The sequence below is a fragment of the Nanorana parkeri genome, unplaced genomic scaffold (assembly GCF_000935625.1).
Source record: "Nanorana parkeri isolate BGI_ZX_2015 unplaced genomic scaffold, ASM93562v1 scaffold902, whole genome shotgun sequence".
Classification (NCBI taxonomy): domain Eukaryota; kingdom Metazoa; phylum Chordata; class Amphibia; order Anura; family Dicroglossidae; genus Nanorana; species Nanorana parkeri.
The window spans coordinates 528,136-553,930 of NW_017307170.1; the positions used below are offsets into that span (position 1 = coordinate 528,136).

Here is a 25,795-nt window from a genome sequence, read left to right on the forward strand (position 1 = left end):
ATACACACTATATATATATATATATATATATATATATATTATATATAAAAGTACATTTCCAGCTGTATTTTACTTTTATTAAATCTGTTTTACACTATGGAGACACTCCTTTTGCTCTGTTTTTTTATATACTGTATATATATATATATGCACCGATTCTGAATTGTAGTCCTCTATGGCTGATGATATTCTGCATTTCTGTATAATGTATTGCTGAGCTTTGTAGTTGCTCTACAGCTTGGAGTCAGTTGCATTGTGTATTATTGTCATTTTAATTTTGTATAGTGTTTAATTATATATGTATTTGGAGGGTAGGCATATTGGCTTATTACTTAAGTAAGTTATGTAGTTACGGGATACACGCAAAAACTACTTCGTATGTACATTGTTTTTTGATGAACGTTGCTATATTTATTATTTGTTATTAATGGTTTGCTTAATTGTTTTAAATTGTTACACATTTCCAGCTTGGCACATTAGTTTTGAGATTATCAACACATTGTAGTTTGGCACAGCAGCAGGCTATACATTTATTCATTTAGTTTTAGGTGTTGTTTTACCCGGATAGTGCGAAAAAATACTTATAACTAAATAAATATTACTTATGTAGGCTTGATTAGCCGGGAAGTGATGAAGCATGGAGCCAGCTTTCTGGCCAATCAGGAAGCTGTGGGGTGGGTAATGACTCCTGGCTTCCTGATTGGCCTGCTTCCCGACCAATCAGAAAGCCGAGCAGCATGACGAGGGAGCATGGAGGCAGCTTCCCAGCCAATCAGGAAGCCGGTGGATGAGTCATTACCCACCCAAGGCTTTCTGATTGGCTGGGAAGCCAGCTCCATGCCCATTGGTGACTTGATTGGCTTTCCCACCAATCAGGAAGCTGGGCAGCTTGTATTGACTCGCTGTCCAGCTTCCTGATACCTGAAGTTCCGGTATCGGGATTAGTATCAGGAACATTTGGACGAGCACTTGCCCAAATATTTCAGTAATGTGTTCTTTCACTTTAATGAAGATAGATGGATGTATTTGTAGTGGCAGGTCGTTTAGTCATTAGACTACAGCAAATGGCCAAATATATTTTCTATTAACTTTTTTTTGTTAACAGGTTACAGCAATGTATCGAAGTATATCCAGTATTAACCTACCAGATAGCAGGGCCATGTTTTAGGCTGATGCTTCCCATATGATTAAAATTTGCCAACAGCTTTTGTGCCAAATAGCACTTTTCAATCAATTTAAAATCACCTTTCATTATTCTGCTCACCATAGGCTACTTAAAGGTAATGACTGGCTGGTAGCTAGGGATAATTGAAGATCATTGTCCTTTGCACTACAATATTAAATAAACCCACAGGAAAGCAAATGGCATTTGAGGGAATAATAAGTGGATATTCCACAGTATTTCTCCCGTCTACCAAATGGGTCATTTTTTTTCTATTTCTGTAGTGGTTAGGAAACAATTAAGTAAACATGTGCACAGGCATCTATGATGAGGCTTTGCTTTAGCATCATATTTTAATAAAAGGTCAGAGTAAAGATGCTCGTAAAGGTGCTCCAGTCTCTGAAGATCTTGATCTCTATGTAGCACTGCAAACTATAGACTGGTGCATTGTTTTCCCAGTTAAAAAAAAAGCTAAAACTCTCTCTCTTTCAGATTGTAAGCCCTCAGGGGCAGGGCCCTCCTTACCATCTTGTATGTTATTGTAACTGTAATGTCTTACTTATATTGTAAAGCGCTGCGCAAACTGTTGGCGCTATATAAATCCTGTATAATAATAATAATAATAAAATAAAAATATTCTATATATTTTTTAGTTGCCTTTTTTAACAAAAAAGTAGCGGTAAGGTGCTTTTTAGGTTCAATACTTCTACAGACTTATAATCTTTGTGGTTGCAGTTTCTTTACCAATGACATTGCAATACCTTTTGATGCATGCTTAGCTACACATTCCTGTTAAATAAAATGGTCAGCACTGTTGTTATTAAACAATGTTAAAGCTTCCGCCTTAGGCAAATGCATAATTGGCCTGCAGAACAAAATAAGCTTTCACGTTCCTATAACAAAAACAATAAGAACAACAACAAAATCAACACTGCAATACCACAAATATCAATAAACGAGTGTGTTGCTTGTGAAATATGATTACACACAGATACGTGTGTGCGCATTTGTGCGTGTGTGCATTTGTGTTTGTGTGTGGAGGGGGGTGCAATGCCAGTGCAGAACTGTAGTGCATTAAACTTAAAAGTGTATGATTGGGTAAAACGTATTCAGGAAATGTCTGGAATATATGCACATTCCCCCATGTTTTAGCCCTTTAACATTTTTCAAATACAGAAAAATGCTTGTTGATCTTTCCAAAATTCAGTGAGCTCCTAACTTCATGTTTGAGGTGACAACGCAATGCTTTGCTGCTTTGAATTTCCAACCAGTGTTGTCAGCTCTGCCTGCAGGACTACAGAAATTGGTCTATCCTCCTCCCTTGTCCACATGCATAGATAATTTACACATAACACTTAACTACTTTCCTTTCCAGAGATACTTGGTATTTTATAAAACAAATACAAACTATATATATTCTTTTTTTTTACTTACATATATACAACGAGAGGGGAGTAGAGGCACATGTACAAATATTGTGATATAAAAGTAACGTAATGAAAAGTATAAGACAACCAGTCACCTATGTACATGACAGCAAGTGCCTCGTTATACTAATGCCCATTGCCGTAAAGGAAGTCGTGCATGCTGCTATGGAAGGCGCCAATCTCTCTAAAACATGACAATCAACTGTGCACGACCCACCGCCAGGCCAATAATAACAGCATGCGGTAACCTATCGGGTGCCAAAGAGCACCAATACTCCAAGAAAAAGAAAAGAAGAGTACACATGAAAAAAGGAGGGAAAAGAAGAGACAAATTGGGGAAGAGAGAAAGAAATGTAGGGTGTATCACCTGGTTCCACACTAGCCGCCAAACAAAGTGTAAATATAAGCCGATAGCACATGAGCCATTACAATAGGGCGCAACTGCCCAAACAGGAACTGTGTCCAATTATGGAGAAGCCAGTCGCACAGGAGACGAGTTATGCAGTCCTCTAGAAGTACAGAAGCCAGGGACTCCATACCTCATAAAGCAAAGCGGAGAGTTGCTCCATTCTACAAAGAGAGTGCATTTCAGCAAGACAGTCTGTAATAAAGGGGCTAGCCCGAGACTTCCATAGTTTCGGTATGATCGCCCTGGCTGCCATCAGAAAAAACCGTAGGAGCCCTTTTTTAGCTGATTTAATAGAGCCGGGGAACATAGAGAGGCGAGCAATTTGAGGGGAGCCATCCACACGTATACCTGTCACCTTGTGATATTCGGAAAAAACGGTGGTCCAAAGTGTTTGGACCCCAGGGCAAGACCACCAGATGTGGAGCATTGAACCTCTATTGGAGAGGCATCTCCAGCATAAGTCGGTAACCGAAGGGTAGATGGCATTGGGGCGAGGAGGGCAGTGATACCATCTGGATAAAATCTTGAAGTTACACTCTTGTACAATGCTAGATATGGAGAGTGTATGAGTCAAATGGAAGGATTTGGATAGATCATCCTCAGAGAAGGAGCAGGCCATGTCAGAGGCCCAATCTATCATATATTGAGGAGTGTCCTGTTCAAAAAATGATATCAGAAGGCTATATAACGGAGATAAGGGATGTAAAGGTGGGTTGGTTCTACCACATAGACGTTCAAATGGGGTAAGAGCTCTATCCAGAGGGCATTTGGGGTGTATCATGGTACCAAAGTCCCGTAACTGAAAATATTCCAGCCTTCATCCCGTTGAGTTTGGGGAATCCGCCAAGAGATCTCAAAGAGGGTGCACACCCAGACTCCCCCAGGCTGAGCTCAGAGGGGAAAGGGACAACCTATCCCATCCCAGGAACTGCTGACAATTTAAGGTTGGAAGAAACTCCGGATTCCCCATATAGGCGTGAGAGGTCCCGGGCAAGAGGCGAGAGCGAACTGGTTAAGGAGGTGATCTCAGACCCATAAAAGCAATGGGACAAGATAAGGTAACATCCAAGCAGGTGGTCGGGAAGTGGGATCCAACCAAGGTAGCGAGGTTGGAGAATAGGCGAGATAAGAGGGTCCAACTGAACCCATCATTTCTGAGAGTGGTGGCAAATGGCATTCAGTAACCTGGTAAGCAAAGCCGCCTTATAATACAATGCAATCTGTGGCAGGCCAACTACCCCAAATTGCTTGCGTCTAATGAGAACCGTATACCGAATCCTAGCTGGGGCATTAGACCAGATAAACTTCAGGAGGAAAGAGCACAAAGAGCTGAAAAAGAAGAGGCTAAACATATTTGAACAGTTTGGAAGAGGTATAAGAGTTATATCCATCTTAATAACGTCCAAACCAGGTATGATTGAGACAAATCCACTCCAATAGTTTACGAGAGACAAGAGCAAGCATGAGGTTATAATTTAGGTCATAAAGGGAGTTCAAGTCCGAAGAAATGGAGTAGGGAGTAGACATGTGCGATTCGGTTCGTTCCGAAATTCGTTTCTGACGAATTTTCGGATATTCGGATATTCGGATGCATCCGAATTCCGAATTACAGCTAAGACGAATGCAAACGAATCCGAAATTCCTGATTTCCCAAAGTTCGTTATTGGACGAATTTCATTGCAGAAAAATGACATTAGGAAGACACACATCTATGCTTAAAGTACAGAGGCTATAGAGTAGTGGATAGAGGTACAGGCTTGCCATTGCTAACTTCAATTCCAGGGCAAATCAAGTTTAAAGTTTTTTTTTTTTTTTCCTTTGCTTTTGAATGTTGCATAAAAACATTTTTTTTTTTACAGTCTGCAGAAGATGAAAAAAAAAAGCGTGAGGCTTCTGCATTTGCATCGGGGTACCCCTTTAAATAAGGGGGCACCCAGATGCCGCCCCCCCCATGTGAATGAGTAAGGGGTACTTGTACCCCTACCCATTCACTAAAGAGTTAAATCAAATAGTTAGTAAAAAGTCCAGACTTTTGACAAAATCCTTTAATTGAAAAAAAAAACAAACAGTCAATTTAAAAATTAATTTTGGACCCAAAAAACGAAACTAAACTAAACATATTTTTTTTTTTCAAAACGAAACTAAACTTATTTTTTTTTTTTTTTTTTCAAAACTAAACTAAACGAATTTTTTGCTGGTGCACATGTCTAGTAGGGAGGTTACAAGGGCTGAGGGTAGAGAGAGTTTGAGTGCCTCTGACTTATGCATATTAACTTTGAAGTTGCCGAGAGCAGCGAAGCATGCAAATTCCTGCAATAAGGAAGGAAAGGCAATTACAGGATTAGATATGTATAGAAGTAAGTCATCAGCATAGAGACTAAGTTTAAACTCCCTATCCCCAACCAGTATTCCTTGTATATTCGGATTAAGGCGGATTGTCGCAGCTAGGTGTTCCATGGCCAAAATATATATGTATGGCGACATTGCGAATGTCAATGGGTTTTGGCAAAGTGCCATTAATCTGAATCCTCGCATATGGTTGATCATACAAGGAGAGTATTTTGGATAGGAGAGAGGAGGGAATCCCAATGTATTGCAGCGTGGCCATAAGGAAGTCCCAATTAAGTTGGCTGAAGGCCTTCTTGGCGTCGATAGAAAGAAGACAAAGTGGGATAGCACGATCTTTCGTATATGCCATAAGGGTGATAGATTTCGAGGTATTATCTCTGGCCTTTCTGAAGGGGACAAAGCCCACCTGGTCTAAGTGAACTGGTGAGGGAATGTAGAGCTTCAGGCGCTCCACAATCGCCTTGGCAAACAACTTCCAACTTGACAACAATTAATTAATGAAATAGGCCGATAACTGGCGCACAAGGAAGGATCCTTCCCCTCTTTAGGCAAGACAGTGATGTGGGCTTCTTGAGATTGTTTTGGGAAACGACAGGTCTTCGAGATGGAGTTGAAAGCCGGCACCAAAAATGGGAATTAGGGAGTCACGCAGGGACTTATAGAAGGCACTCATGTAGCCATCGGGATCAGGGCTTTTACCATGGGGAAGGGCTTTAATGATAGCAGAAATTTCCTCAGTCGAAAATGGGGCCTCCAGTGAGTGCACGGCAGATGGGGAGTGTTTTGGAAGAGAGGTATTTTGCATATAGGCCAGCAGTTCTGAGGCCGGCGGGGCAGTGGGAGCCGAAGGCGAGTCATGTTTCAAATTATGAAGATCTAAGTAATACTTGTGGAAGGCCCTGGCTATGTGCTCCGAGGAGTGGACCAGGCCCTGCCGCGGACAGTTTATTTTGGATATATAAGTACCAACGCCTTTAGCACGAACAGAACGCTCCAGAAGTCTACCACTCTTGTTACCAAATTCATAGAACGTGCACCGAGCCGAGTCCCGGAATCTTAAATAAGCAAAATTCAGGATGGACCGAAGGTCTCGACGGCAATTGAGGAGGTCCCGATAAATGGCCAGCGTAGGTGTCAGTTTGTGGGCCTGTTCCAAAGAAGAGATCCTGGAAAAAAGGGAAGAGACTTTCTGTTTACTGTTTTTGTTTTTAAGGCGTGATCTTTGCTGGATCAAAGTGCCCCGGAGGTTACACTTAAGGGCTTCGCATTTGAGCGGGGGAGATGTAGGATCCGACCCATGGATATCAGCAAATAACTTAATCTGGGCCTGAAGTGATGCAAGGACAACTGAATCCTGAAGCAAAGACTCATTTAGGCTCCAAGAAGGAGATGACTTAGATGAGCCGGGGACAGACCGTCACAGCGAAGAAGAGAGGCAAATGATCAGACCAAATTTGAGAGCCAATGGTGGAGGAAGGGTTCCAGCTGTGAAGAGCATGGGAAGCGAAGAAATAATCTATTCTCCCTTTTCCCACCTGGGACCCCGGGGCATCAGGGGGAGGAACGCCTGGGAAACTTCACGAAAGCCCAGCCTGCCCTGCTGGGATGTTTCTATAGAAGGCATCTAGTAAGGAGTGGCCTCAATCCAGTAGCGTAGTAATCCTAATCACTCAACCTATTGGATAAAGAGGATAGGATGTTTCTAGAAATTGTAGTCATGGGCCAAAATTCCTACATATCTCCACATTTTAACTAATCCTATAGATATATTTGTATCAATGGTTGGGTGGAATAGAGATACAATAGAGGGTGCACTTAGGGGCTATGATGGGCTACATCACATAGATCTGTATTTGTTGAAAGAAACATGTTTAAAGAGACCATGTCACCAACGTAAAAAATTGCAGGTAAAATCACAGAAAATCAAGTGTTTTACATGCTTGTTTCTTATTATTATTGCACTTACTAAAATATTTGACTTGTCCATTCCCTATCACGGAGCCTTCCCTCTTTGCACATCATAACCCTCTCCTCTTCTGCATGTCTAATTACTCTCTGAGCTGGCCCAGCTCCTTTCACCTCCCTATATAAACCTAAATGTAGCTGCCAGTAGAGAAGGGTCACTCGAGTGACAGCTCTGAGTCTTTCGGGGCTTATGACACCACATCCAAGGCAGTGTCCAACCGCAATCTCAGGGCTTCTTAAGGGTAAAAACATGACTCAAATATGTTAAATGGTCTGGCAAGGTGATTGTAGCCGTAGTTTGCTAAAGCTCTGCATATCCGTACTGCTTGGATTTAGAAGAAGGGGTTCACTTCTAAAGGTTGTCCTGAAATATTAATTGTTGGTGCAAAATAAAAAGTACTTAACTGCGCTGTTTCAAGAAACTCTAAACTGTTGGCGGATATATGGAGTTTTTCTGATTCTCCTGGAACTGCTGGAATCTCAGGGAGCCAGGGATTCCATGATAGAGCACATTGCTCCCCCCATTGAACCTCTCCAACCCCACTATGTCAATATCTCTGCCAGTTCCCAACAACATTGGTTTCCAACACTTCTGGTTTTATAATCGGAAGTAATTTTTTTGTGGCTAGAGCTGTTTTCATTTAACTGCAGATGATCCTTTGTAGGAAGAAGATTATCCCTTTACTTAGGTTTATTGGTACTGTCATCACTATAGTAACCACAAGCCTTAGTGAAGGGGAATTCCTCCATTTTTTATAGTGAAAATCCACAATCAGCAAGACCTTTTTGGGTAAATATTATTACAGCCTTTAAAACCAGACATTATGTCAAAGCACAACCACTAATGGTGCCAGCAGATGCCAAAGATGTTGGCACAGGCACTGAGAAAGAGTGAATATCTGGCAACAAGAATCCCTGGCTTCAAAGGTTTCAGGCTTTCTCAAGAAAACCACAATGTTTTAATCAAAAATCATATACTAACTCTAATACTGTTTAAAGGGAACCTGTCATTATGCAAAAAAAGTATGCTTTTATCCCTAAAGAAGAACTCCAGGAATTTTTTTTATTAACCCTTGTAGTGGGGCTAGCCCCGTAATCCAAGGGTTAAGTGCTCATTTGTATCTAGGCACAAAAATAACGCAGTTATACTCACCCAAAGCTCCATGCCTGCTTCTTCCTAGACAATGTCTCTCCCCCTCCTCTGCAGCGGTCTAAGGTCCCGTAAATCATCACAGTGTATAGACGTGAGAATGCTGAGGAAGATTCCAATGCTGCAAGGAGGGGGAGACAGGCTGAAGGCAGTCCTGTGCTTGCTTGGCTCTGAGCTTCATGTGAGCATATCTTTGTTTTTTAGCACCTAGTGTCAGGGGTGTACGGCTGGACCTAGAGTGGAACCCCTTGGCAGGCACAAAGAGTCCAAAAACGAAGTACAGAGGGGAAATCCAAAAGCGTAGCCAGGTCTAAGTCCGGGTCGAGGCAAGCAGCTAGGTTCAGAAGCGAGAAGGCAGGCCGAAGGGTCGAAAACGGGGGTTCAGGCAAGGGTTCAGGAAGCAACAGGTTCACACACAGGAAGCTGACGATCACACCATAGAGGTAGAATAACTCAGCAACAAGCCAAGGCTCTGACTGGTTTAAATACCCAGGGAAACCCAAGACCACCCCCTTGTTGTCTAGGTGACCCGGAAGCTTCCCTAACCAGGAGCCAATAGTAGGGCTGATGGGGCAGATGGTGTGTGCTGGGGACCTCCCCCAGCCTGGCTAGCACCTGAAAGCGAGTTCTTATTTAAAATTAGTTTGTACCACATACTAATTTTTAGGACAGTGAAAAAAAAACCTGTTCATCGAGTCACTGGCTGGTTGTGGCACAAATTTAAGAGGTTCTGATTCCATCAGCGCCTACTCACACTGGTGTTTTGCTTCTTTACATACTTAATTTTAACCCCTTCGTGACGGGAGACGTACACTGTACGTCCAGCCACAAAGGGACCAAATGACTCGTCACGTACACTGTACGTGACGAGTTATTTGCTGCACTAGAAGACTGCTAACCGCTGAGAATCAGCGGTTACCTTTCAGTAATAGATGTCTAACTATCTAGAGATCCATTACTGAAAGGGTTAACCTTTTTCAGACACCCGATACCTTAATATCGGGTGTCTGAGAGTCACAGCAAAGCAGACACACATGTCGGCTTTTGCCGGCATTCTGACAGCTCGTATAGATCGAGAGATATCTCTCTCAAGCTATACTGGCTTTTTTTTTTTTTATCTTTTGACTTTCAAGAATAGATACAAAATGTTATGTATTAGACACATAATGTATCTATTCTTGAAAGTAGAATGTTTAAGTTTTCTGAAACATTCACTGACAGCTGAATCCTGAACTGCTGCAGGATCAGTGTCACTAACTTATTATCGGCTGTTCTGAAGTTTGAAGCAGCCTGATAATAAAAAAAATGTATTAATTTATCAAGCAGTAATAGTGAGATTAATTCACAATGACTGCCTGATATAATTAAATAAATAAAATTTGTCAGTATAAAAAAAGTGAAAAGTGTAAATAAATTAAAAAAAATAGTGAAAAGTGTAAAAAAATTAAAAATAAGGGACAAATAAATGAATGTATGTATTGCATTTTTTTTTAGCTGTGCTGGTTTTGTTAAAAAAAAATACTACAAATCAAAACTGGGAAAAAAAGTTTTTTTTTACGTTTTTTCCTCTTTTTTTAATTTGTATTTGTGCTAAGTGAGGCGTTAGACACACATATGTGATATAAATATATAGCCCTATCTGTCCTCTAAAAAACAATATATAATATGTGTGGGTGCACTTTGTAAGAAAGTATATTACTGACGTGGAAGAATCACACAGCAAAAATGTCAAAAGTGTGTCAGTCATTTACGAACAGAAACCAAAAACAAGCTCAGTCATGAAGGGGTTAATGGCTTGTTCCTTTAACCAAGAGCAAACCTAGTAAAAGTGTCCATCTGATACATTTTAAAGCTGAGCTCCAGGCAGATAAATGCAACTCTGTATTTATTAATACATCATTAAAACCCAACTCTAAGGAAATTAAATGTTTTCCCTTGTAGTGCTACCCCCACACTGCAAGGGTTAATTACTTGTTTATGCTTGGGGGACAGGAAAAGCTTGCTCGGTAGTCAGTGCTCTTCTCTCTGCACACTGGTTATGGACGGTCTCTTATCGTACTCACGTACAATGCAGGGCTATGAAGCCTACATTGTACTTGATGATGTACTTGATGACATCAGAGGCCCTTAGACCATTTGATTGACAGAGAAGAGGCCATGTAGGATGGTCTAGCAGCCCAGAGCGAGCCGGTGGGAGTGGGGGTAAGGTAAGTAAAATAGCTTTTTCTTGTCGCCTAGGCATTAATGAGCAGTTAACCCACTGAAAGGGAAAAGTTGATTTCCCTGCATGTACAGTAGACTTTAAATGTATTATTGTAAATGAAAGCAATATAAGTACGTGCAAACCACTGTACAGCACAGCTCAGGCTGGGATAGGGAAAAGCAGTAGAAAAAGCCAAGTCCCGCAATGACGTGGAGGTCATCAGAATGAACTAGTGAGAATTGCAAGGGACCCAGAAGATTGACACTTATGCTAACATGTATGTCTTGTATCTGTGTATTTAGGGTATTCTTCCTAAAAAAAATAAAAAAAACATTGTTATGCACAACTTTACAGAATGCTATATACCGAAATACCCAAATATGAATGATGTTTCACTGTCAGTGTACATTGTCATCTTTTGATGATTAAAGTGTCTATTAAAGGTTAAACGTTATATTTAGCTGTTTTTTCTTGGGAAATAATGTTAGTAGTTACATTATGAAGCTGCTCTGAGCAAATTTCAGACACATTTTGGCTAAGACTTCAGTTTATCACAATCCCAGATGTTTTAATGGACCCCAACCTAAACAGGTATATCTGGCATTTCCAAGGGTTAGAAGCAGAGCAAAGCACTTTCCCCCAGGTGGTAATTTTTTATTTCACATTTTATTATTTTCCATCATCTGTCTTGGTATTAATATGTTTTAATTATTTTTTATTGTTACCTTTTTAAACTGAAGAATAGGGACCAGCAGATCAATTTTGGTGAACTAAATTTTGCTGCACAGATACTGGTTTCACCCGTAGCGAAATTTTCAGTTTTACTCATTGAACTGTTTAGGTAAAATTAGTTTTTTTTTGTTTTTTTTTTAAATTTAGCTTTTTTTCTTTATTTAGAGGGTGTGTGTTTTCAGTGATGTATTTATAATAGTTTAGTTTTTTTCATTTCTTTTTAACTTTTTAGATTGTTTCATTATCATTTGAGCACTGAAAGGGTTGCCTAATGCACCAAAAAAGGTACATGCAGCATTTTGGCAGAGTAATGCATAAAGATACATGTTAGTTTGTTGCCCTGCACTGTTTTTCTACAGATCAATACAAGTGCAATGAGAAGGTGCATTGGGGTGTTATTTAGTGATGCCTGTTACCATACATAGTATATCTGTAATATTTGTGCCTGTAATGTTACAGATATACCATGACCTGGATGAATGAGAACCTTCACAGACATACATACTGGTAGTAGTGTGAATTGAGCCTTAATGTCATAGTGACTTATTTTATGAAATAAGAAACATATAAAACAAAAGTCATTTTTCAGATGGCAACAACATCCATCTACCATTGCTGCAATTGTTCACCTGAATCTTCAGCAACGTGTTCCCTTTACAGAAAAGAGATATGCTTTGAAAGGCTTTAAGGAGCCTATAGACTTGACGTGTTTGCCAGATATGCATGTATGATCTAACCTAACAATGATCACATTGGGCACACATGCATGCTTGTGCCTACAGGCACTGTCTGAGAGGAGCACAATAGTCATTGGCCAAAATAATTCACCTGATCATCAATTGTTTTCCCAAACAGACTTGGATAGGAGGCAATGGGGAATACATACAGACATATGAATATTCCCCAACCTAATTGTAATTTACCATATTAGGTGAACAATATGATAAGTCTGTATGCATATGTATTAATATGAAGGTGGACTTCAGAGAAGAGGTGCCATAACATGCTGTGTGTGTGCATGTTGCATACTACAGCAAATCCTTCAGCAATGTAAGATCTGCACTCATCGCTGCTTTTCCTCCTGGACTCAGCATCTTCCTTCTTCTGTCATTGGGTGAGTGCTAATCAGAGGCGGCTCTCTAATTAGGCAAGTTAGGCAGTTGCCTAAGGCCTCGCGGCTGCCTAACTCACCTAGTCTGCAGCAGGACTGGTGCTGTGAGGGGACGGAAAACACACACCTTTGTCTGCGGGTTCAGATACAGGACTTAATTCTACACATCCTCCTGCTGGGACTCCGCTCAAAGCTCAGCCTGTGTCAGTGCAGCAGCTGCAGCGAGAGCAGAAGGGTGAGAGAGCCGGCACATGAGGTAGCGTGCGGCATGAGGAAGGGAACCGTCCGGAGCGGCTGCGGTGGACTCACCGCTGAGCATGGGGACAGGCAGCTATAACGGGACACTCGCAGTGGTGGATCCGAGGGTGGGGGGTTGAGGGTATAGCCCCGAAAAAATGGCCGCTCCTTTGACTTGTCATTTCACTGGCCGACACCGACAAATCACGGCCGGAAAGCAGAGGGCTGCTGCACTGAAGTCAGTGGCTAAAGGAACAAACAAAAAAGAGACCAGGTGAGCTCTGTAAGGGGTCAGTGGACACAGGCTGAGGTGTGACAGAAGTGGGCACAGTGGCAGAGGGAGAGCTGGGGGGTACAGTGGACACAGCGGCAGTGGTGGGACAGAAGTAGGCACAAGTGCAGAGAGAGCTGGGGACTGTGCACATGCCTTGCGCCCATCCACTGGACATCCGCCTCCCTCTATCACTGATTATCACAGTTCATTTTTAATTATTGCTTGCATTTTTTTAATTATGGGTGTAAGTGGGGCCTCGCGTTTTAGTTTCGCCTAAGGCCTCACAAAGTCTAGAGCCGCCTCTGGTGCTAATGATACAGCTCTCGCACATGTGTGCTACAGTTACATTGTCCCTGCACTAACTCCTACTCTTAGCAACTTATAGATGCTGAATGTACACTAAACATGTGCCTCAGACAGTAGAAGAAAAAATGCTTGCAGATAAAGTCTTATGGCAAAGAAAAGCTTCACTTTTTAACAATTTGTTTTTCACTTTAATCTCGAACTTCAGAGAAATCAAAAACTACCCTTGCAGTGCAGTTAAATGCTCCTTTTTATTCAGGGTTAAATTAAAAAGTAATTTTACTTACCTTATCCCTCACTTCCACACGCTCCTCCTCTTTGTGCAAAAATTCCCCTATAGCTGCTTCTCTTCAGTGCTCTGTAGGTCACAGACATTCTTAAGTCATCATTTGCAGTGTAGGACCAGCAGTCCTCCATTATAAGAACAGCAAGGGCCCACCCACAACCCGGATTGTCTGATGGCAGACTAGAGCTCTGGCTGCCATTGGAGTGCAGTACAAGATAAGTAAAACTGCATTTAATGGTACCCTAGGCAAAAACTAACATTAAACCCCTGCTGTTGGGCTGCACAAGATAAATACTCCCCTAACTTTAAAGTTCCCCCTGAGTTCGGCTCTAAAGCATACTTCACAATCTTTGAGAAAGTAAAACATTTTACCAACAATTAGAAGCAGTTTTCAGATTGGTAACTTCAGGCTGTTCATGGCTAGACCAAAGTCTACTATCTTCATCACTGCAATCCATTCGAAGAGAATGTGTGTGAATTTCTCTCATTTATTTATTCATTCTGCATTTCAGCGTGTTCTAGCTAACTTCTTCCAAACATGCGTATATATTGTTTATTATTGGAAGGATTCCCTCACCCTTCTCTGAATGATGGACAATTTGGACAAATTGGCAACTGACTCACTTTTGATATGACTTCTACTGCTAAACTGTTACACTTAGGCAAAATACGTAGAAATGACTCTTGATGATTATGCAAACACTATTCATATTCAATGGGGTTTTAGGAGGTGCTGGCATTAAAATACCTTAAAAAGAACATCAATTTATTTCTCAAAATAAAGAGCTTAAAAACATCACCACCAATTATTGGATATAAAGGGGATTTTAGTGTAATTGCATATGGGCTGTGTTGAATGTGGTTGAGAGATATTAGGCACATATGTACCAGTAAATTAAAAGAACACAGCGCTAAAGGTGAGGGACAAATATAATCTAATCATTAATGTGCCCTATAATAAACCAAAAAGAATAAAAGGTGATGTTATATGTGAGTATATTTAGTGAATGTTTATATTGAAAATTAACAATCCTAATAAACCGATAATCCTATGCTCATATCAAACTAATTGTCAATAAAAGTGCGTTTCGTCAGGTGACTTTTTCAAAAAAGGCAGATCTGCCTTTTTTTGAAAAAGTCACCTGACGAAACGCGTCAAAGAGGCAGATTCATTTACACACGAGAAGTTCTAGACGCTGCTCTGAGTTTTTTATTTGTTGTCTGATCGGCCGCATTTGCTATACCTTACATGTAAGTCGCTATTTTTAATAAATATAAATATTTTGCTTAAACGTATTACACCATGAGGGTTCTCTTCTTTTCTAAACCCTAAAAACATCCTCGGCACTTTGGAAAAAGACCGCTATATTACGTTCAGGAGAAGCCGTTATCAGGGATGAAAGACGACCGAGGAAAGCTGCAGTATTGCAGAGAGAGAGAAAAAAAAAATCTCCTTCTGCCCGGTTCCTGCTCGGGGAGAACAGAGTCTTTGTTAAGAGAGGACCGTGGATCAAACAAACACCCATTCGAGGGGCTTATCTGATCACTACAATCTGGTGAGTACCCAGTAATTGGGGGCTGCTGGAGTAAAGAGAAAGAGATCAGCAAAGACTATTTTCTGTTTATATATTTTTTTCATTGCTTACAAATCCGTTCACTGAACTTTGTTACTTTTTTACTGACATTTTTTTTCATCTGGTTATTGCTACTTATTATCAGTCTAAAACTGATACAGATTGCCATTTGTCACATTGTGGTTTATTTGTTTTCCACCAGTTATTACTGCATAACATATTTTCCATCCTAGACGCCAATATTTATCATCATTCAACTAGGATTGGAACTGAACACTTTTTAATACGAAGTTGAACCCATTGCACTTGTTACCACACTGGTTTACATTTTTTATATTTATTTATTTCCATATTTTTGGATTACGCTCACCATTAGAATGGCACTAATGAGTATATGATATATTAGTTTTGCCAATTCTAACGCTTTGATGGCCCCAGATTGCGCCTCATACCTCCTGGTGAGTAGTAGCGAGCTTTGAAATTGTTCTATCAAGTAGTGGACTAATTATATATTTATAATAGATAATCTGCCTCCAGAACCTTGGAGAAGCACACTGTGAAACATGTTGTGAATACTGCATTGTCACAGTGGACAGACATTCAATTGATGCACAAACAGCAAATTGATGACTGTAATCAATGGAATATTGTAAATACCAATTGAAAAGAGTTGTATATTATATATGTAGCTGTGAAAGGCATGAGTTTGAGGGAACATTTAATGTATTTTATTTATATGTGTTTTTAAGCTCTTTGTTTGGAAAAATACATTGATGTTCTTTTCAAAGTATTTTAATGTCAGCACCTCTTAAAACCCCATTGAATATGAATAGTGTTTGCATAATCATAGTCATTTCTTTTTGACTAAGTGTAACAGTATTAGCAGTAGGGGGAATAGCAAAAGTGAGTCAGTTGCCAAATTATCCATCATCCATAGTAGGGAATCCTTCCAATAATAAATAATTTATATGCATGAATAGTGATTGAATATTGAGAATTAAGGGGGTCAGGTGACCAACAACTCAATATGCCCTGACTCTATTGAATAATATGGACTATTATGTGGAATAGTGTGGACTGATTTTTGCAAACAGTTGGATAGTTTGTTGTTTGGGATAGTTGGGATATCAGAACTATTGAGCTGTAATTGAGATCTCACTATATAGTGACAGGCCACAGATGTACTAGCAATGAGAGTAATATTTTAAAAATCTGTTGCAATCTCTGATTCACAGTAACTTTCAAATACCTATTAGAGGCAGTTAAAGGTAAATTTTAATCTGCTTATGTTTTGCCATCCGCTGCCCCATCAATTTTACAATAATGACTTGGTTTTACAAAAATAGCTTACTTACATATTCTGTAGAATACTTTATATACTGTAGCTTTTTGTTTTGTTATCAAGCCTTTTGTGGTTTACATGATAAAAACTATGCACACAAAGGTGCAAACGTTTTCAAAAGCCCCCTCTTTGATCTTCATTGGTAAACGGTGATGTAGAAGATTCTCTGGTGTTTTATTTCCTGACATGGTAAATATCATAATGGTAAAGCTGCCCCATGTGGCCTTTCTCTTTACAAACAGAAACAGCGGGGAGAGTGTGATCCGGTACAGCTGGTGTGCTGTGTGCGATCTACTGTTTCCCTCTAGTGTTTGCTTTATAGTTCACTTTTTATATTACTGTGTAACCGGAGTACCAAAATATAAAATTATTGTATTAATTAGAGGCAAATGATTGGTGAGAAATCCACTCCTCCACCAGTCTTCCAAATACAACCAGTGCAGGCATTTTGGCTTCAAATTCAAGCGTAACTTTCCTGAAATGAAAGATTATGAAACTGTCAAAGGTCGGCTCAGTAGATCAGGTAGTGAGCGAACACATACCGTCGCTCGCTCACTTCTCGATCTATCCCTGCAGAGAGCCGTGACTGTCACTCACGGCTCCCTGCAGGGATTCCCCCCCTCCCCTGGGATTCCCCCCCTCCCCTGTCCGATCCTCCAGCACTGAATGGCAAAACGGACAGGGGAGGGGGCGGGCAGAGCCAGCTGTCAATCCTGCAGCTGGGTGGATCCAGACAGTATTGCCGGGATCCATCCCAGCTGCGGCGTCTCAGTATACCACGAGCAGTAGCCGCCGGGCAGCACATTCTGCTGTGTGAGGACCTGAACCTCTTAGCCCCGCCCCCCACTTTTATGTTAATGCATTGCTGGGATTTGTAGTCCCGCATAGCTGGTGGTATTCGGCATTGCTGTATGATGATTATACAGCAATGCAGAATAGCTCTAACTATGTAGGACTACAAGTCCCAGCAATGCATTATATTTTTAAGCAGGGATACACCACTGCCAATACTCGCCATTTTCACAAGTACTCATACTCGTGAAAATGCCCAGATACTAAACGCAGATACCGGTGTTCTGTCGAGAACGACAATGTAGTCGAATTCGCCGACCTCAGCATCTGCGCTTGCACACAGACCGGTATTATCGAGGAAACCGGGATTTATTTACAAAGTATTTCGTTTAAATCGTTAATTGTGACCGTTAACAATATTCCATCATTTATTGCCATGGACGGCATATTACTACCGGTCACAAATAACCATTACAAACGAATACTTTGTAAATAAATGCCGGTTTCCGTGGATACCCGTCTGTACGTAAGCACAGATACTGGGTCAGCATTCTCGATAGAACACCACATTAAAATTTTAAACAAGTGGCTGCCCGAGGTCCCGCGCTTGCTGGGGACCTCGGCAGCCTTCCTGTTAACCATGCGGTGCCATGGTGTTTGGGGGGGGGGGCTTTATGGTTTCTTGCACCGGGGCCCTGAAGATTCTAGTTACACCTCTGACTCTGATATAGAACTCTGATATAGATTCTCTCTCTGTTCACTCCTGCAACACACTGCTTAGGGCTGTAGTGTAAGCAGCCTTATATAGTGTGCTGCTGGGACTTAGCTATGAGCCATGATTGGGCAAAGTCATCATGACTTTGCCCAATCATGGCTCTCACAGTTATCTGTGCCCTGATTGGGCAAAGGCTTTCCCCATGACCTGTGGTCAAGTGCAATCCTTTACCCAATTAGGGCTTCACAAGGCACATTGCCTTGTGTGATGTTGAGTGGTCGAACAGACCGCCAAACACATTGATAGTTTGTGTGTTCGGCAAATACATGAACTAGCGATGTTCGAGTCAAACTCAAGTTCTACCCGAACATGCAGCCCATCCCTACTTTCTACCAGCCAGCATCCCACCGCCATCCAGCAGCTCCGTCCCTTAGACGTGTGCGATTCGTTTAGAAAAAATGCATTTTTCGTACGAATTTTCATTATTCGGAGATTCGGATGTATCCGATTTTCCGAATAACAGAAATGACAAATGAAAACGAATCCGAATTTCTGAAAATGAAATTTCGGCCGAAATTAGTTAGCGGTAGTCTGTACGAATGTTCGTTTGTGGACGAATGTGCGTTGCAGCAAAGTGACATAAAAAAAATGTACACTGAACATTTGTACAGACTAGCGCTAACGAATTCGGCCGAATCCCGTAACAAATTGACGCTCGGACCCGAATCCCGAAAAACAAATTAACGCAAAATTCGAAACGAAACAAATGTTTTGCCAATGCACATGTCTACTGTCTCTGCATAATCAACCACTACTTCATCTGTCCCTGCTAAACTCCTGTCCTTGTTCCCACCTTGTCACCTTTGTAGGGACATACAGAGAAGATGGGAGACTGAGCCTGGAATTCCTGGGCTCTCTGTTGGCTCTGTGTTTGGTTCTGCCTCCTTCCTCTTCCCTTTGGTGACATCACTTTCTCCCCAGTTTAGGCTTTAGGTCTAGATTATCTCCCAGAGACTACAAAGATTTGCTTCAATCACCAGGAGACCTGGGAGAGGACCCTTAAAACTGTGTGTCTCCCCAGTAGGGCAATCAGTCTTTCGGACTCTGAGGGCCCTGTGCACACTATTCTGTATGTATTCCCATGGGGAGGAACTGCACACTTCAGCCAAACACTGTGTTAATATAAACCTGCCCAGCATCTGCATTACTCCAGAACCCTTCCATTGCCATATTTAAGAGGTCCAACATCTAAAGTTATTCTTCATTTCTTTTACTTTCAAAGTGTTTAATTTAAAATACAACAGCACTATTTATCACTCATATAAACAGGCGAAAAGAAATAAGGGATAAAGAGTGAGCTGTAGAATGAGAGGGGATCACAGAGGTGAGAATGCTTATAAAAGTGATTTAGAAAACTAGGATCAACATTGAGTCCATTATCTTTAGTATCAAATTATTGGTTGAAAGTTTTTTCTTTCCTGAATGGTATTGAAATTCCCTTTATGAACCAAGACACTTATGTCCTACACAGAGTGGCCTAGTTGTGACAAAGGATGTCCCATACATGTGCAGTAATTGTCTTCCTTTTCCTGTCCTGTTCCCTCATAATCTGTGTAGATTTTTTCAGTTTTTGAATTTCTGTCCTGTTTAACCAGTGTAACATCCCTGGTTGCACTTACTAAACTGAATGAGATAGTAGCCTCAATAAAGAATATTCACATTCTCTCTTGTCCTTTGCATCTAGAATATCCTGCTCATCATGAGCTCTTATCTGCCACAGCGAATAATTGACCATTTTCATAGTGTGCCCAGAACCCTTGGCCTAAAGGCAGTCCATTATTCTCTATAGCAGACCCTAAATGCACGCAACAGTAAGAGAGGAAAGAGCATATTGGCATGTATCCAGTGCCACAATCTAGGCATACCATGACAGTCAGAAGGGAAAAGTCTGCATCTTCCGAAGTCTCTAAAAAATGGTATCTTTTGAATAAGAAGGTAAGGGTAGGCTAGGTTTTCTCAACATAAGCTGATTCTTTAATGCTTTAAATGGTTATATGGCACCCTTTTTGTGTAAAATTATACCTTTGAAGAACCTGCCCACCAATTTGCATAAGATCTTCAGAGAGCTCCAAGAGCATACTCCTGGAGCTCTCTGAAGATCTTATGCAAATACCAACTAATTAAACAGCTAGAAACACCACTATATGACCATGGTTAGGCCTTGCAAGAGGTTGGCCAGTCACTTTGAGAAATTCTTGATGACGAAATGTGTTATGGAAGGATCCCACTGACGCTGTTCTGGATTGTATGAGATACCGGAAGCATATTATTTATTGCCGGCTGGATTTTAAAACTTTTGATAAAGTTTTTATGATTGGCTGCACAATGAGCCTTTCCATTTATTTTTTTCTGATTTGGGGATATGATTGAGGACACTGGAGTTCTGATCACCTGGGAAACCAAGAGAGAATACTAGAGAGGTTGAATACTCGATCGTTTGGGACTATGTTTATACCTTTCAACCAAGCTCTTTCAACCAAGCTCTTTCAACCAAGTTGACTGTCTTGGTGAGTGCTTTACCACAGGGGTTCGGTTTAACATGAGGAACACCAGTTGAACACCTGTTTGCAACTTGGGGGTCTATTCACTAAGCTGCCATAGGCAGCCAAGTGAAAGACCGATCTGAAGTGAAGTGAGCTGAACACTGTTCGGCTATTCACTTCAGGCTGGTACGGCTGATTTCATCGGGTGGCTTCACGTGGCTTCAGGTCGGCCGAACAATATCAAACAAGTAATACGTTATAGCAAAGCTTAAAGTAAACCTATCAGGAATGTTAGTTTGTCCCAAATATCAGTATTAGTAAACTGTAATATTATAGCAGTGCCTGCAAGTGCCTTTGATAATCATAATTTCTGTACATCTGAGGAGGTCTTGGGTACAAGATGCACAATAAACATACAGTTTTGAGTTCTGTCTTGGAGCTAAGCATGTCCCCCTTTCCCTTGGATGCAAAGAAGAACTCCGGGGGAAAATTATCTTAACCCTTGCATTGAACCTATTCCCACACTGCAAGAGTTAAGTGCTCGTTTTAATCTAGGAGCAAAAATAACAAAGGGGCGGCACTGAACAGAGGGGCGGCACACTTGACGCCCGGAACATGGAGTTCCGGGCGCCGGACGGTAATTTGTTTTCTACATTTAGCTCTGCATTGCACAAGCAGAGCTAAATAGCTCGTCGCCGCCGTCTTCAGGGTGGAGAGCGGTGAGCCGTGTACACAGTTAGAGGGGAGAGCTGTGCTCTTCCCCTCTCACCTGTCACAGGAGTTCCAGCACAGTTCTGTGCTAGAACTCTTGTAAGGGGCTATCTTGCGCCAGGTCCTGTGCTGGGCACCCCCAGGATGAGGCCGCACCTGCTGCACTGGCGGTAGTAGCGCCACTGTACCTGACCACAGGTCAGGTGCAAGACTTTGCCCAATCAGGGCACAGAGAACTATGAGAGCCATGACTGGGCAAAGCCATGATGACTCTGCCCAATCATGGCTCACCTGTTAAAACTGTAAACAGCTCCGCCCAATTGTTTATAAGTTGCCGGCATCTGTAAAAATCCCATTCTGCGGCAGGTGTTTGTCGTTTTAATTGTTTTATTTTTTATTTTGTCGAGTTGTCGCCGCCGTGGACAATGCTTGACGCCGTGATTGACCCTGGATTATGTCGATGGATCAATTTTTATTTTTATTTTCAATAAAGAACTTGTCAAAAATCCTTTGTTGTTTTTTTTTCAAATAATGGATTTTTGATAGAAGTATGGACTTTTTATTTAAATTTGATTTAACCCTTTAGTGAGTGCGTAGGGGTACAAGTACCCCTTACTCATTCACAAGGGGGGCTGCATCTGGGTGCCCCTTTGCTAAAGTGTTACCCTGATGTGAATAAGCCCCCTGCCCGCACCAGGGCTTGTAGGGATGAGGCCCTTGTCCAAAAAGTTCAAATTCAAACTCAAACTCAATGCAAGTCTATGGGGTAGAACTTTAAAAAACAATTGTCCCATTAAGAGGGCTTATATACAAGTTATTGGCCATAAAAAGGGTATGGGGATTCGGGTACTGCCCTGGGCGACATGTATCAATGACATTCATTTTTTTTTTAAACTTGTTTTTAAAGGAGCAGGGATTTTTACATGACCTAAAGGGTAAGAATAAAAATGAAAAATTCCTTTAAATATCGTGCCTGGGGGGTCCCCTTAAACTGCCTGTGAAGTAGCGGATCTATACAATGTATAGAACCTGCTGCAGAAAAAAAGTGACATTTAAAAAGAAAAAAACTTGGATCTTGGAACAAGGTTAGAGATTTTTTTGGATGAATTCTGGTGCCTCTTTTGCAGACGTTGGATGAAAGTAAAATTGGGCCTTTGGTGTTGGCTTTGAAATTCGGCTTTTGGTGTTGGCGGTGCCTTCACACTGTAACCCTTCAGAGTTATTCTTGATGAGTGCAGGGTTGGACCCTGATGTAAAAAATTAAAATTATATAGACCTGTCACACAGGTTTTGAGAAAATGGGCCTTTGGTGTTGGCAATGCCTTCACAACGTAACCCTTCAGAGTTATTCTGGAAGAGTGCAGGATTGGATGACCCGGCTGTACAAATTCTAATTATATATACCTGTCACACAGGTGGGGAAAAAATGGGCCTTTGGTGTTAGCGGTGCCTTTATACCATAACCCTTCAGAGTTATTCTTGAGGAGCGCAGGATTGGACCCTGCTTTAAAAAAATCTAATTATATGCACCTGTCACACAGGTGGCCCAAAAAATGGGCCTTTAGTGTTGGCAGTGCCTTCACACCATAACCCTTCAGAGTTATTCTCGGCAGGATTGGACCATGCTGCAAAAAATTCAAATTATATGCACCTGTTGCATGCAGGTGCGGAAAAAAATGGGCCTTGGGTGTTAATGGTGCAGTACACCGAGAACATTACTTCAAGATAGAATAATCGCCCACAAAGTTAGGCAGCCTAGGCAGTCTTCCAGAGATCCCTGATCCCCAACAAATTTATTTAATGGCATCTGCATCCAGGGATTGATAGCTGCTGCTGATCCAGGACTGATTCATTTTTATAAATGTTAGCCAATCAATTATAGACTGCTATGACTGACTGCAATTATACACTGCAATTATACACTGCAATTATAGACTATGACCAACTGCAATTATAGTCTGCAATTATGGAGTAATACTAGAGTGCTATAGTACACTGATAGAACTCTGATATCGAACTCTGATATCGAACTCTGATGTAGAACTCTGATATAGATTTCTGATATAGAACTCTGATTGAAATCGAATTGAAATCTGATATAACTCTGATAGTGAACTCTGATAGTGAACTCTGATAGAACTCTGATTGGAATCTGATAGAACGCTGATATAACTCTGGTAGTGAACTTTCTCTTTTAACTCTGGCAACACACTATGTAGGGCTGCGTTGTAAGCAACCTTATATATTGTGCTGCTGCTGGACTTAGCAGTGAGCCATGATTGGGCAAAGTCATTGTGACTTTGCCCAATCATGCCTCTAACAGAGTACTGAGCCCTGATTGGGCAAAGTCTTGTTGAGTGGTCGAACAGACCGCCGAACACCCTGATAGTTAGTGTGTTCGGCAAACACATGAACTAGCGTTGTGCGAGTCAAACTCACGTTCGACCCGAACATGCAGCCCATCCCTACTTTCTACCAGCCAGCATCCCCCCACCATCCAGCAAAACTGTCCCTTAGACATGTGCGATTCGTTTCGGAAATGTTTTTTGTACGAATGTTCGTTATTCGGAGTTTCAGATGTATCCGATTTTCTGAATAACAGAAATGACGAATTAAAACGAATCCAAATTTCTGAAAACGAAATTTGTTAGTGAAACACCTGTACCCATTTTTTTTAAAAATAAGCCTTATATTCCATATGTATCAAAACATGAGGGTGGATTAATTAAATACAATAACATCTGGAATCTGATTGTTTAAAATTGTTCCTTCATTAATTTTTTTACATTTGATTGAGTTTTCCGCACTATGTTACCAAATACCTAGAAGTTTTTCCTGGGATTTCCTCATGAGAAAACATCTATAAGTAAATTGGATGAATTCACATTGGCATCATCTGTGTGCATATTTAGTCAGGATGTAGTGGATTAACTAACTGATCCATGGCATTTCATGCATTCATTGGATGTAATTCAAAATAGATGGAATCCTTTTTAAAACAGTGTTGTATTAAGTTCATACCATGACATGTTAGTCTGCAGTGTGCTGGGATGAACACTACACAATGTCGTTAAATGTATAACGTCTCCACATGTTTAATAATCGAAAGCAGTATTGTAAGATAATTAACTTTGTAAATAAATGTTACTCACTACCAATTATGTTAATGTATTCCTATACCCTGTTGTATACATAGTTCATAGAAGAAAAATGTTAAAACTGTCCTGGGTTGTATTTCTACGGTCTTCTGCAGTCACTAAAATGTCTGCACAGCACTGAATGTAGCTTATTCAGTAAAGCAGTGATAATAATGAAGTACAAGTCACAATTACCTATGGCAACCAATCAGAATGCAGAAAACAGTCACATCAATGAAAAATGAAATCTAATTGGTTGCTATGGTTACTCTTTTCCCTTGCCTTATTGAATAAGCCCTCTAGTGTCTACAGCTCCCACATGGCAATGAGCACATTTTTAACATTTTCCCTTAGCACAACTTCAAAACTTGTGCAAGCATAACAGACCATGGCTGGCTTGAGACACTATTACAGTTTTGATGATGTTATTTGCCCTGCCACTCAATCTACATTTTCCAGTATGCAGACATTAAATTGTAATTTGTGGATGCACAAATTATGCATTTGCCCATTTCTACATCATGGAAGCAATATCCATACCTAGACATACTAGAGATGGTAAATCATTGAAGATGCATTGATCATTTGCTGGCACCTAATGCTACTGATAAGAGCATGTGCATCGTATGAATAATAACACTTTTGTTAAACAACAGGGCTTGCTTTAGCACACAGCACACTTGCTTGGCAATGGCTGGTTGACCTATACGTAACAAAATTAAGCAATCAGCTGGAAAAGGAGAGTCCGAAGAATAAGGGGTTTGGAAGTCTAAGCAATGTGCTAATCCTTTCGGCTTCATTAAAGAGAGATACGTCTTCTCCTCCAGCTACAGGACCATCGTTTACTCACATCATAATTATAACACATTGTGCTCTGTAGGGTGTGATATTTCCTGCACTATGTGATAGGTTATTATAATCAGCTTATCAGCAAACACATTGGAGATGGAACTCTAAAAGGGTAATACATAATAAAAGTGATCAAAATAAACAAAATATGATGGCACTTGAAATATGAGATAAAATGTCAGAGTAATCCTAGATGTGACTATTAAATTCTGCAGCCTGACTGAATTGAACTAATGACGGTGATAAGTAGAGCTTAGACATTATAAATAGGTTACATAAATACTGTCTAGCAGTTTTCATTCTTCTCTCCAGTGCTATCCCTTGCTGACAGTTTAAAATGCAAGTGGTACAAAATTTTACTGTTATGTATAAAAAAGGTGTTCATGGGACAATGCGACAATGCCATAATGTTAAAGATTGGTAGTATCCTGAAATGTATATTAAATTTTTTTTACAATATATATATGTTAAAAAAAGTCTATTGTAAAAAAAAAATCATTATTAATTAGTTAATTATATATATA

At 40.7% G+C, this 25,795-nt stretch overlaps 1 protein-coding gene across 1 annotated transcript in view; it reads right to left on the reverse strand.

Moving 5' to 3' along the window:
- Positions 1-25,795, reverse strand: part of SYT6 (synaptotagmin 6) — a 401,413-nt gene that overhangs the window by 374,438 nt on the left and 1,180 nt on the right. The window lies entirely within an intron of this gene.